Genomic DNA, 14,861 nt, shown 5'->3' with positions numbered 1-14,861 from the left:
CTGGTGCTTTTCTCTGAGAGAGAGGGGCAGAAAATGGGGGGGGGGAAAGTATGAATGCACATTTGGTGACGTCTCCAACAAATCCCCTCCCCTCTACATCACGATTGTCCTCCTCTTCTCACAAGGAGGGAAAGGCTGTGAAAAGTGTGTGCAACATAATCCTTTTTTTTTTTTTTTTTTACACAAATAACACAGCGACCGGAATGAGAATCAGCACCTCCAAGTCCGAGTCCATGGTTCTCGCCCGGAAAAGGGTGGAGTGCCATCTCCGGGTTGGGGAGGAGACCCTGCCCCAAGTGGAGGAGTTCAAGTACCTAGGAGTCTTGTTCACGAGTGAGGGAAGAGTGGATCGTGAGATCGACAGGCGGATCGGTGCGGCGTCTTCAGTAATGCGGACGTTGTATCGATCCGTTGTGGTGAAGAAGGAGCTGAGCCGGAAGGCAAAGCTCTCAATTTACCGGTCGATCTACGTTCCCATCCTCACCTATGGTCATGAGCTTTGGGTCATGACCGAAAGGATAAGATCACGGGTACAAGCGGCCGAAATGAGTTTCCTCCGCCGTGTGGCGGGGCTCTCCCTTAGAGATAGGGTGAGAAGCTCTGCCATCCGGGAGGAGCTCAACGTAAAGCCGCTGCTCCTCCACATCGAGAGGAGCCAGATGAGGTGGTTCGGGCATCTGGTCAGGATGCCACCCGAACGCCTCCCTAGGGAGGTGTTTAGGGCACGTCCAGCTGGTAGGAGGCCACGGGGAAGACCCAGGACACGTTGGAAAGACTATGTCTCCCGGCTGGCCTGGGAACGCCTCGGGATCCCCCGGGAAGAGCTAGATGAAGTGGCTGGAGATAGGGAAGTCTGGGCTTAACTGCTTAGGCTGCTGCCCCCGCGACCCGACCTCGGATAAGCGGAAGATGATGGATGGATGGATGAAATAACACAGCAAAATCTTTGCCAGCTCAAAAGCAACAAAGCGGGCTTATGTTTAGTTTTTTGGCATTTTTTTCCTACTTCTTGTAAAGCAAAAAGTCCTAAATGACTTTGGTTCCTCCCAGGATGCAAACCTCATGAAAGAAAACCCAATATCAACACACTGTCATGTTTTGTGAAGTGAAGTGAATTATATTTATATAGCGCTTTTCTCAAGTGACTCAAAGCGCTTTTACATAGTGACACCCGATATCTAAGTTACATTTAAACCAGTGTGGGTGGCACTGGGAGCAGGTGGGTAAAGTGTCTTGCCCAAGGACACAACGGCAGTAACTAGGATGGCACAAGCAGGAATCGAACCTGCAACCCTCAAGTTGCTGGCACGGCCACTCTACCAACCGAGCTATGCCGTTTTGTGGCCACGTTCTGTTTGGTTTTGGACTCATTGAGCACACTTGGGCGGTATAGCTCGGTTGTTAAAGCGGCCGTGCCATCCTAGTCACTGCCGTTGTGTCCTTGGGCAAGACACTTTACTCACCTGCTCCCAGTGCCACCCACGCTGGTTTAAATGTAAAAATTAGACATTGGGTTTCACTATGTAAAGCGCTTTGAGTCACTAGAGAAAAAGCGCTATATAAATATAATTCACTTCACTTCTTGTTTGTTTTTGTCACCATGACAACTCATTAGTTTTCACCTGACATGTCACGCACCTGATTCAGTTGGTACCTCGGTTGGAAGAGTGGCCGTGCCAGCAACTTGAGTGTTGCAGGTTCGATCCCCGCTTCCGCCATCCTAGTCACTGCCGTTGTGTCCTTGGGCAAGACACTTTACTCACCTGCTCCCAGTGCCACCCACGCTGGTTTAAATGTAAAAATTAGACATTGGGTTTCACTATGTAAAGCGCTTTGAGTCACTAGAGAAAAAAACGCTATATAAATATAATTCGCTTCACTTCTTGTTTGTTTTTGTCACCATGACAACTCATTAGTTTTCACCTGACATGTCACGCACCTGATTCAGTTGGTACCTCGGTTGGTAGAGTGGCCGTGCCAGCAACTTCAGGGTTGCAGGTTCGATTCCCGCTTGTGCCATCCTAGTTACTGCCGTTGTGTCCTTGGGCAAGACACTTTACCCACCTGCTCCCAGTGCCACCCACACTGGTTTAAATGTAAAAATTATATATTGGGTTTCACTATGTAAAGCGCTTTGAGTCACTAGAGAAAAAACGCTATATAAATATAATTCATTTCACTTCTTGTTTGTTTTTGTCACCATGACAACTCATTAGTTTTCACCTGACATGTCACGCACCTGATTCAGTTGGTAGCTCGGTTGTTAAAGCGGCCGTGCCATCCTAGTCACTGCCGTTGTGTCCTTGGGCAAGACACTTGACCCACCTGCTCCCAGTGCCACCCACGCTGGTTTAAATGTAAAAATTAGACATTGGGTTTCACTATGTAAAGCGTTTTGAGTCACTAGAGAAAAAGCGCTATATAAATATAATTCACTTCACTTCTTGTTTGTTTTTGTCACCATGACAACTCATTAGTTTTCACCTGACATGTCACGCACCTGATTCAGTTGGTAGCTCGGTTGGTAGAGTGGCCGTGCCAGCAACTTCAGGGTTGCAGGTTCGATTCCCGCTTGTGCCATCCTAGTTACTGCCGTTGTGTCCTTGGGCAAGACACTTGACCCACCTGCTCCCAGTGCCACCCACACTGGTTTAAATGTAAAAATTATATATTGGGTTTCACTATGTAAAGCGCTTTGAGTCACTAGAGAAAAAACGCTATATAAATATAATTCATTTCACTTCTTGTTTGTTTTTGTCACCATGACAACTCATTAGTTTTCACCTGACATGTCACGCACCTGATTCAGTTGGTAGCTCGGTTGGTAGAGTGGCCGTGCCAACAACTTCAGGGTTGCAGGTTCGATTCCCGCTTCCCCCATCCTAATCACTGCCGTTGTGTCCTTGGGCAAGACACTTTACTCACCTGCTCCCAGTGCCACCCACGCTGGTTTAAATGTAAAAATTAGACATTGGGTTTCACTATGTAAAGCGCTTTGAGTCACTAGAGAAAAAGCGCTAAATAAATATAATTCACTTCACTTCTTGTTTGTTTTTGTCACCATGACAACTCATTAGTTTTCACCTGACATGTCACGCACCTGATTCAGTTGGTAGCTCGGTTGGTAGAGTGGCCGTGCCAGCAACTTGAGGGTTGCAGGTTCGATTCCCGCTTCCGCCATCCTAGTCACTGCCGTTGTGTCCTTGGGCAAGACACTTTACCCACCTGCTCCCAGTGCCACCCACTTTGGTTTAAATGTAAAAATTAGACATTGGGTTTCACTATGTAAAGCGCTTTGAGTCACTAGAGAAAAAACCAGGGTCCCATTTTTATAATCTTTGGTATGACTCAGCCGGGGTTTGAACTCACAACCACTGTACAAAAAAACCCCAAAATGATCAAACTTACAGCTCACACGTCAAGTAAACATGTTGTTTGTTTTATTCCATTTAGACGTTGTAACAATTCTTCTAATGTTATTTCCTCAAAACGAGAGAAACTATTTTGGAGGGCAGTATCCGCCGTATATACAATCGTATCTGTCTATAGGTATATGTGTATATCACAGACACACACACACACACACACACACACACACACACACACACACACACACACACACAGCATCTGTTTGTCTTGTTGGTCTTTTCAAGGGGCTTTGCTTAAGTACATCTCCCCCGGCAACAGCACCCTTGCCTATATGATGAGAGTCCTGTTTCCATAGCAACCAAGACGATCCCACCTTTAAAAGTGTCTAATTAGCAGACGGAGGATGTTCATATTGGAATATCACGTGATGAAGAGGGAATGCTGACATTTGGTATAGTAATAATATATTTGAAAAAGTGAATTGGAGTAAAATTATATTTGGGATTAAGCATATTCCTAAATTAAATGTTGTATAAACTTGACAAATGGAGGCAGCACGCTGTTGCAGTATGAAAAATAACCCAAAAAGTGTCTAAACATAAACCACAGATATGTTTGAAAATAATACCAAACTGCACCGGAAGCACAAATGACTTATTTTTACTCACCGCCAACGAACAATAACAGTATGCATGTCTGCTTTTTTTGTCTAAAGGAAATCACTCAATAGGATTTTGTGGAGTGGCATGGCAGCACAGAGGACCCCTGCAATCCCTTTATAGGCTTTTACACCCCCAGGAACGTCAACAAGCAGCTTTCACACGCTTCCAGGGGAAAGAGGATGCAATTGCTTCAAGTAATTTCCTAACATGTTTTAAACACATTTAACCACACATTGTCCTTGAAGGGAACTCAACATGTAATCATGCTAGAATAGAATAGAATGGACTTTATTATCATTATACAAACCTCGTTTCCATATGAGTTGGGAATTTGTGTTAGATGTAAATATAAACTGAATGCAATGCTTTGCAAATCCTTTTCAACCCATATTCAGTTAAATGCACTACAAAGACAAGATATTTGATGTTCAAAACTCATAAACATTATTTTCTTTTGCAAATAATAATTAACTTACAACCTCATGGCTGCAACACGTGCCAAAGTAGTTGGGAAAGGGCATGTTCACCACTGTGTTACATCACATTTTCTTATAACAACACCCAATAAACATTTGGGAACTGAGGAGACACATTTTTTAAGCTTTTCATGTGGAATTTTTTCCCATTCTTGCTTTATGTACAGCTTAAGTTGTCTCTGTTGTCGTATTTTAGGCTTCACAATTTTCAATGGGAGACAGGTCTGGACTACAGGCAGTCATTCTAGTTCCCGCACTCTTTTACTATGAAGCCACGCTATTGTAACACGTGGTGTGGCGTTGTCTTGCTGAAATAAGCAGGGGCGTCCATGATAACGTTGTTTGAATGGCAGTATATGTTGCTCCAAAACCTGTATCATTTCAGCATTAATGGTGCCTTCACAGATGTGTAAGTTACCCATGCCTTAGGCACTAATACACCCCCATACCATCACAGATGCTGGCTTTTGAACTTTGCGCCTATAAAAATCCGGATGGTTCTTTACCACTTTGTTCCCGAGGACACAAATGTACAGTTACCAAAAACAATTTGAAATGTGGACTCGTCAGACCACACAACACTTTTCCACTTTGCATCAGTCCATCTTAGCCGGCGGCGTTTCTGGATGTTGTTGATAAATGGCTTTCCCTTTGCACAGTAGAGCTTAAACTTGCACTTACAGATGTAGCGACAAACTGTATTTAGTGACAGTGGTTATCTGAAGTGTTCCTGAGCCCATGTGGTGATATCCTTTAGAGATTGACGTCGGTTTTTGATACAGTGCCGTCTGAGGGATGGAAGGTCACGGTCATTCAATGTTGGTTTCCGGCCATGCTGCTTACGTGAAGTGATTTATCCAGATTCTCTGAACCTTTTGATGATATTATGGACCGTAGATGTTGAAATCCCTAAATTTTTTGCAATTGCACTTTGAGAAACGTTGTTCTTAAACTGTTTGACTATTTTCTCACGCATTTGTGGACAAAGGGGTGTACCTCGCCCCATCCTTTCTTGTGAGAGACTGAGCATTTTTTGGCAAGCTGTTTTTATACCCAATCATGGCACCCACCTGTTCCCAATTATCCTGCACATCTGTGGGATGTTCCAAATAAGTGTTTGATGAGCATTCCTCAACCTTATCAGTATTTATTGCCACCTTTCCCAACTTCTTTGTCACGTGTTGCTGGTATGAAATTCTAAAGTTAATGATTATCTGCAAAAAAAAAATGTTTATCAGTTTGAACATCAAATATGTTGTCTTTGTAGCATATTCAACTGAATATGGGTTGAAAAGGGCTTGCAAATCATTGTATTCTGTTTATATTTACATCTAACACAATTTCCCCAAATCATATGGAAACGGGGTTTGTATTTGCATATAACGAGAATAAGGACTCCAATTTAAGGTGCGGTAGTGGGAACAAATATGGGATAAAAATAAATTTCACAAGAAGTAATAAAGATAAAACTAAGAATTGAAATAAATAGATGACTATCCTATAAAGATAATAAGCAATCCTGTACAATATACAAAACAATATATAAACCCCGTTTCCATATGAGTTGGAAAATTGTGTTAGATGTAAATATAAACGGAATACAATGATTTGCAAATCATTTTCAACCCATATTCAGTTGAATATGCTACAAAGACAACATATTTGATGTTCAAACTGATAAAAAGTTTTTTTGCAAATAATCATTAACTTTAGAATGTGATGCGGGGGGGCATAGCTCGGTTGGTAGAGCGGCCGTGCCCGCAACTTGAGGGTTGCAGGTTCGATTCCCCCTTCTGCCATCCTAGTCACTGCCGTTGTGTCCTTGGGCAAGACACTTTACCCACCTGCTCCCAGTGCCACCCACAATGGTTTAAATGTAACTTAGATATTGGGTTTCACTATGTAAAGCGCTTTGAGTCACTAGAGAAAAGCGCTATATAAATATAATTCACTCACACTCACACATGCCAGCAACACGTGACAAAGAAGTTGGGAAAGGTGGAAATAAATACTGATAAAGTTGAGGAATGCTCATCAAACACCTATTTGGAACATCCCACAGGTGTGCAGGCTAATTGGGAACAGGTGGGTGCCATGATTGGGTGTAAAAGCAGCTTTTAGAACAACATTTCTCAACGAGCTATTGCAATGAATTTAGGGATTTTACCATCTACGGTCCGTAAAATCATCAAAAGGTTCAGAGAATTTGGAGAAATCACTGCACGAAAGCGATGATATTACGGACCTTTGACCCCTCAGGCGGTACTGCATCAAAAACCGACATCAGTGTGTAAAAGGATATCACTACATTGGCTCAGGAACACTTCATAAAACCACTGTTAGTAACTACAGTTGGTCGCTACATCTGTAAGTGCAAGTTAAAACTATACTATGCAAAGTGAAAGTCATTTATCAACAACACCCAGTAACGCCTCCGGCTTCGCTGGGCCTCAGCTCATCTAAGATGGACTGGTGCAAAGTGGAAAAGTGTTCTGTGGTCTGACGAGTCCACATTTCAAATTTTATTTGGAAACTGTGGACGTGGTGTCCTCCGGAACAAAGAGGAAAATAACCATCCGGATTGTTATAGGCGCAAAGTTCAAAAGCCAGCATGTGTGATGGTATGGGGGTGTATTAGTGCCCAAGGCATGGGTAACTTACACATCTGTGAAGGCGCCATTAATGCTGAAAGGTCCATACAGGTTTTGGAACAACATATGTTGTCATCCAAGCAACATTATCATGGGCGCCCCTGCTTATTTCAGCAAAACAATGCCAAGCCACGTGTTACAACAGCGAGGCTCCGTAGTAAAAGAGTGCGGGTATTTTCCTGGCCCGCCTGCAGTCCAGACCTGTCTCCCATCGAAAATGTGTGGCGCATTATGAAGCGTAAAATACGACAACAAGACACCGGACTGTTGAACAACTTAAGCTGTACATCAAACAAGAATGGTAAAGAATTCCACTTTCAAATCTTCAACAATTAGTTTCCCCAGTTCCCAAACGTTTATTGAGTGTTGTTAAAAGAAAATGTGATTTAACACAGTGGTGAACATGCCCTTTCCCAACTACTTTGGCACGTGTTGCAGCCATAAAATTCTAAGTTAATTATTATTTGCACAAAAAAAAAAAAGTTTATGAGTTTGAACATCAAATATCTTGTCTTTGTAGTGCATTCAATTGATTATGTGTTGAAAAGGATTTGCAAATTATTGTATTCCGTTTATATTTACATCTAACACAATTTCCCAACTCATATGGAAACAGGGTTTGTATAATGTACAGAACAAAACAAGAGTACCGGAGTGATAACAATCAATATTGGACGTATTGCACTCAAAGGGTAGTATTGCACAGTAGGGTATTAGGGTAGGATATTGTACAGGGGTGAATTATTTATTATAAGTTAGAGTTCAACATGGTGACAGCTCTGGGGAAGAAGCTGCCTCTGAGCCTGTTTGTTCTGGCTCTGATGCACCTGTAGCGCCTGCCCGATGGTAGCAGGACAAACAGGTGGAAGCCAGGGTGTGTGCTGTCCTCTGTAATGTTTTTTGCTCTGTTGAGGCAACGGGAGTTGTGTACATCCTTCAGGGAGGGGAGGGGGCAGCCGATAATTTTTTTTGTGCAGACTTTGTGACCCTCTAAATCGCCTTATTGTCTGCTTCAGTGCAGCTGGCGTACCACACTGATATGCAGTATGTGAGCAGAGCTCATTCTGGGTATTTTTTAGAAAATGGTGTCTGGGGTGAATGACTTCAGCGAAGCCTGCAAAAATGAGTTTAAAAAAATATTAAATTCAAACAAATGTGGGAAGATGATCTCAACATCACTATCAGTGATGTTGAAATCTACTCAGTGGCCTAGTGGTTAGTGTCTCCGCCCTGAGATCAAACCCCGGCAGAGTCATACCAAAGACTATAAAAATGGGACTCTTGGCACTCAGCATCAAGGGTTAAATCACCAAAAATGATTCCTGGGCGCGGCATTGCTGTTGCCCACTGCTCCCCTCACCTCCCAAGGGGTGAACAAGAGGATGGGTCAATCGCAGAGAACAAATTTCACCACACCTAGTGTGTGTGTGACAATCATCTGTACTTTAACTTAACTATACTTTAACTATCCAAGATGAGATATGGGAACAATGCTTTAAATTACATTCGCCATTGCTCAGTCAATGTTAGGTTACAATTGATTCAATTCAAAGTTATACGCAGGTTGCACGATTGATTGATTGATTGATTGATTGATTGATTGATTGAGACTTTTATTAGTAGATTGCACAGTACAGTACATATTCCGTACAATTGACCACTAAATGGTAACACCCCAATAAGTTTTTCAACTTGTTTAAGTCGGGGTCCACGTTAATCAATTCATGGTAAATCTACTCGAAGGTTAAATTGCATAGAATCTTTCCCCAAACTTCCCCTTTGTGTGAAAGATGCAAGAGATCAGATGCACACCAATTTTGGTTATGCCAGGAGATTAAAGATTTCTGGAGTTTGATTTTCAGATGGTTTCACGGTGGAAGAGGGGTTAATGCGTCTGCCTCACAATACGAAGGTCCTGAGTAGTCCTGGGTTCAATCCCGAGCTTGGGATCTTTCTGTGTGGAGTTTGCATGTTCTCCCCGTGAATGCGTGGGTTCCCTTCGGGTACTCCGGCTTCCTCCCACCTTCTAAGACATGCACCTGGGGATAAGTTGATTGGCAACACTTAATTGGCCCTAGTGTGTGAATGTGAGTGTGAATATGGGGACTTGTCCAGGGTGCACCCTGCCTTCCGCCCGATTGTAGCTGAGATAGGCAGCCCCGTGACCTCAAATGGAATAAGCGGTAGAATATGGATGAATGGATGGACTATACCAGGGGTCACCAACCTTTTTGAAACCAAGAGCTACTTCTTGGGTACTGATTAATGCGAAGGGCTACCAGTTTGATACACACTTAAATAAATTGCCAGAAATAGCCAATTTGCTCAATTTATCTTTAATATAAATATATATATATTTTATTTTTTTTTCACTTTTACGGAAGGTTTTTTGAACAGAATAAATGATGAAAAAAACACTTAATTGAACAGTTTAAAAGAGGAGAAAACACGAAAAAAATTAAAATTAAATTTTGAAACATAGTTTATCTTCAATTTCGACTCTTTAAAATTCAAAATTCAACCGAAAAAAATTATGACGAAAAACCAGCTAATTCGAATCTTTTTGAAAAAATTAAAAAAATAATTTATGGAACATCATTTGTAATTTTTCCTGATTGAGATTAATTTTAGAATTTTGACGTGTTTTAAATAGGTTTAAATCCAATCCGCACTTTGTTAGAATATATAACAAATTGGACCAAGCTATATTTCTAACAAAGACAAATCAATTTTTGTCTTTGAACAAAAATTTTAAAAGAAATTCAAAAGACTTTGAAATAAGATTTTAATTTGATTCTACAGATTTTCTAGATTTGCCAGAATATTTTTGGGGAATTTTAATCATAATAAGTTTAAAGAAATATTTCACAAATAAAACAGAAGCTAAAATGAAGAATTGAATTAAAATGTACCGTATTTCCTTTAATTGCCGCAGGGCATATAGTATGCGTCTGCCTTGAATTACTGCCGGGTCAAACTTGCTTCGTAAAATAATTAGCGCATGCTTAGTATTACCGCCTGGTCAAACTCCTGACGTCACGAGTGACACTTCACCTGTCATCATTTTCAAAATGGAGGAGGCTGATTTCAATACCGGTAATTTGAAATTGCATAGAGGGAAGAAGATTAAGAGCTATTCAGTAGGTTTTAAGGTCCAAGCTTACTTCACACTCAAATTTTTACTGCATGCCTTTTGTAAGTGCCGGAGTGAGAAGATGTTTTAAAATAATTAGTGCATGCTTACTTTTACCGCATGCCTTTGGTAAGCGCCGGAGTGAGAAGAGGTTTTAAATTAATTAGCGCTCCGGCGGCAATTCAAGGAAATACGGTATTTATTATTCTTTACAATAAAAACTAAAAACATACTTGAACATTGATTTAAATTGTCAGGAAAGAAGAGGAAGGAATTTAAAAGGTAAAAAGGTATATGTGTTTAAAAATAATTTTTAAGGTTGTATTTTTTCTCTAAAATTGTCCTCCTGAAAGTTATAAGAAGCAAAGTAAATTAAATAAATGAATTTATTTAAACAAATGAAGACCAAGTCTTTAAAATATTTTTGGGGGATTTTCGAATTCTATATGAGTTTTGTCTCTCCTAGGATTAAAAATGTCAAGCAAAGCGAGACCAGCTTGATAGTGTTGTAAGCATTTCACCAATCTTGCGCACTTTGCAAATTATACGTAATTTCCATTCTAATTTGCATATTGCAAGACGAGATTTAAGACAAGATTTTGTGGATGGTTTAGTCAGTAACCCTACATTATTATATTTTATAATGGGTTGTACTTGTATAGCGCTTTTCTACCTTCAAGGTACTCAAAGCGCTTTGACACTACTTCCACATTTACCCATTCACACACACATTCACACACTGATGGAGGGAGCTGCCATGCAAGGCGCCAACCAGCACCCATCAGGAGCAAGGGTGAAGTGTCTTGCTCAGGACACAACGGACGTGACGAGGTTTGTACTAGGTGGGATTTGAACCAGGGACCCTCGGGTTGCGCACGGCCACTCTCCCACTGCACCACGCCGTCCCAAATAAATAGTGAACCAAGTTGTGGTAGTAGTTTAGTCAGTAGTTTAGTCGTGGATGTACACTGTATAGTGGTTAGGGTTAGGGTTGGACTGATTTGAGGGCAATACTCAGTTATATTGTCCCGACTATAAATTTACATAAGTATTTCATAAATTATTTTGACACCAAAAACATGTATTTGCGCCCATTGATTTGCAAAATGTGCACCACACATTATTCAAATATATAGCTGGAAGCAATTTGCAAAAAGATTGCGCATTATACAAATTTGCAAAATGCGGTTGCACATTTTGCAAATTGCTCAAATTGGTATTGTGCCCACAACACTTGTTAATAAATAAAATTTTAAAAAATAGAGGCAGCCCACTGGTAAGTGCTGCTATTTGAGGTATTTTTAGAACAGGCCAGCGAGCGACTCATCTGGTCCTTACGGGCGACCTGGTGCCCGCGGGCACCGCGTTGGTGACCCCTGGACTATACTATATTTAAATTACAGTTGTGGTCAAATGTATTCAACCCCCACACAATTTTGGTGTTTTAGCAAGTTGGACATTTATTCCGTATTTTGTTTATAGTCATATCCAATAAAGATGCGTTAAATAGACAAATGCAACTTGAATTACAACATTATATTTTGTAACATACCAAACAGTGTCATTTCTCTTAATATCTCATTGACAAAATTATTCAACCCCTCGAAGATCATAACTCTTAAGAACAGAATTTGAATAAGGTATTTTCAATCAGGTGCTGAAAACACCTGTAGATGTGATTAGAACCATAATGAGCAACAATTAAACCGATCGAAAAAGACTGTGAGGTTCAGCTTCTTGTAGATGGTCAATAGTGTATTTGCAACTTGGTGAAGTCCAGGGAGTGGTCAAAGAAGTCAAGAGAGGAGGTAATTTCTCTTCATAAGAAAGGATATGGATATAAGAAAATAGCAAAGACATTACACATTCCAAGAGACACGGTTGGGAGCATAATTTGCAAGTTTAAAGCTAAAGGCACAGTGGAAACACTACCTGGGCGTGGTAGAAAGAAGATGCTGTGTGCAACTGCTGTCCGGTATTTAAAGCGTACAGCAATGAAAAACCCTACGGGTAACAGCTGAGGAACTACAACAGGACATTGCAGAGGGGGGAACGCAGGTTTCGTCCCAGACAATAAGGCACGCATTACAAGATGAAGGCCTCCATGCCAGAATTCCCAGGCGCACCCCACTTCTGACTACCAGGCACAAGAAAAATAGACTCCAGTACGGCAAAAATCATCTCGACAAACCCCAAAGGTTTTGAGAAACTGTTCTATTGAGTGATGAGACAAAACTGGAACTCTTTGGGCCTATGAATCAACGTTATGTCTGGAGGAGAAAAAATGAAGCTTACAAAGAGAAGAACACCTCCCCTACTGTTAAGCATGGTGGGGGGGGTCAATCATGCTGTGGGGCCGTTTCTCTGCCTCAGGTACCGGGAATCTCCTGCGCGTTCAAGGCATTATGAATTCTATTTCCTACCAGGATATATTAGCTGCAAATGTCATGAAGTCAGTGTGACCGACTTCCCACCATCACCGTGTGGGTTGTGAGGACACTTGACACACGACGCATCATAGCAGGTTTGATTCAGATTTATTTCCTCATTAAATCTGTCTTCTGGCCAGTCGGGCACTGCCGTTGGTCACGCCACTTTTCAGTGCACGCGTTCTGCCTGATCGTCGCCGTTGCACGCCTTTCGGCGTCCGGTGCTTGCGTCCGCTGCGGGGGTTTGTCATCTCGGTCTGGGTCGATCGTCGTGCTCGTGGTCTGGTTACCGTGGTTCCCTCGCCCTACTACTCTGCCTCGATCGTGCCCTCCTTCGCCTCTCTTATGATCTAGCAGCAGATGGAGAGATTGTGAGCAGGTGTGTGTTGTACGCACCTGACTCCAATTGCCGCTCTCGTGCCGCTCCTCGCCGCCGCATTCCCCGCCTCCTGGCCTCCATCTTGGCCAGGGCTGTCTCTCTCAGCCCGCTGTCGGCCCGTCGGCTGCGTCTCTCGACAGTCAGTGACGAAGCTAAAGCTCGGGAGACGTTGAACCTTCCAACAGGACAAGGATCCCAAGCATACCTCCAAATCAACATCAGAGTGGTTGCAGAAGAAGGGCTGGAAGACTCTGGAGTGGCCTTCACAGTCGCCAGACCTAAATCCTATAGAAAACCTGTGGTGGGACTTGAAAAAGGCAGTTGCAGCACACAAGTCCAAGAATATGTATCAACTGGAGGCCTTTGCCCAAGAGGAATGGGCTAAAATACCTGTAGATGCTTGCAAGAAGCTTGTGTCCGGTTATGTATCACCTTTGAAGGATGTCATTACTGCCAAAGGGTGTTCTACTAAGTACTAAAGATCAATCAATCAATCAATCAATCAATGTTTATTTATATAGCCCCAAATCACAAATGTCTCAAAGGACTGCAAAAATCATTACGACTACAACATCCTTGGAAGAACCCACAAAAGGCCAAGGAAAACTCACACCCAGTGGGCAGGGAGAATTCACATCCAGTGGGACGCCAGTGACAATGCTGACTATGAGAAACCTTGGAGAGGACCTCAGATGTGGGCAACCCCCCCCTCTAGGGGACCGAAAGCAATGGATGTCGAGTGGGTCTAACATGATACTGTGAAAGTTCAATCCATAGTGGCTCCAACACAGCCGCGAGAGTTCAGTTCAAGCGGATCCAAGACAGCAGCGAGAGTCCCGTCCACAGGAAACCATCTCAAGCGGATCAGCAGCGTAGAGATGTCCCCAACCGATACAGGCGAGCGGTCCATCCTGGGTCCCAACGAGCGGTCCATCCTGGGTCTCGACTCTGGACAGCCAGTACTTCATCCATGGTCATCGGACCGGACCCCCTCCACAAGGGAGGGGGGGACATAGGAGAAAGAAAAGAAGCGGCGGATCAACTGGTCTAAAAAGGAGGTCTATTTAAAGGCTAGAGTATACAGATGAGTTTTAAGGTGAGACTTAAATGCTTCTACTGAGGTAGCATCTCGAACTGTTACCGGGAGGGCATTCCAGAGTACTGGAGCCCGAACGGAAAACGCTCTATAGCCCGCAGACTTTTTTTGGGCTCCAGGAATCACTAATAAGCCGGAGTCTTTTGAACGCAGATTTCTTGCCGGGACATATGGTACAATACAATCGGCAAGATAGGCTGGAGCTAGACCGTGTAGTATTTTATACGTAAGTAGTAAAACCTTAAAGTCACATCTTAAGTGCACAGGAAGCCAGTGCAGGTGAGCCAGTACAGGCGTAATGTGATCAAACTTTCTTGTTCTTGTCAAAAGTCTAGCAGCCGCATTTTGTACCAACTGTAATCTTTTAATGCTAGACATGTAACTAGGGGGTTGAATCATTTTGTCAATGAGATGTTAAGAAAAATGTCCTTTTTTGGTATTTTGTAAAATACAGTGTTATAATTTAAGTTGCATTTGTCTATTTGACACATCTTTATTTGATATGACTGTAAACAAAATACGGAATAAATGCCCAACTTGCTAAAACACCAAAATTGTGTGGGGGTTGAAAAATTTGGATCACAACTGTATGTACTGAATAAGAATAACTTAGCTCTGTGACAAAGTGACCACCACAATAAATTAGGCGACTCCAACTGCACTTGT

Source organism: Nerophis ophidion, linkage group LG06 (assembly GCF_033978795.1).
Source record: "Nerophis ophidion isolate RoL-2023_Sa linkage group LG06, RoL_Noph_v1.0, whole genome shotgun sequence".
Taxonomy (NCBI): domain Eukaryota; kingdom Metazoa; phylum Chordata; class Actinopteri; order Syngnathiformes; family Syngnathidae; genus Nerophis; species Nerophis ophidion.
The sequence above is the reverse complement of the archived record's forward strand: the minus strand, read 5'-3'. Positions refer to the sequence as shown.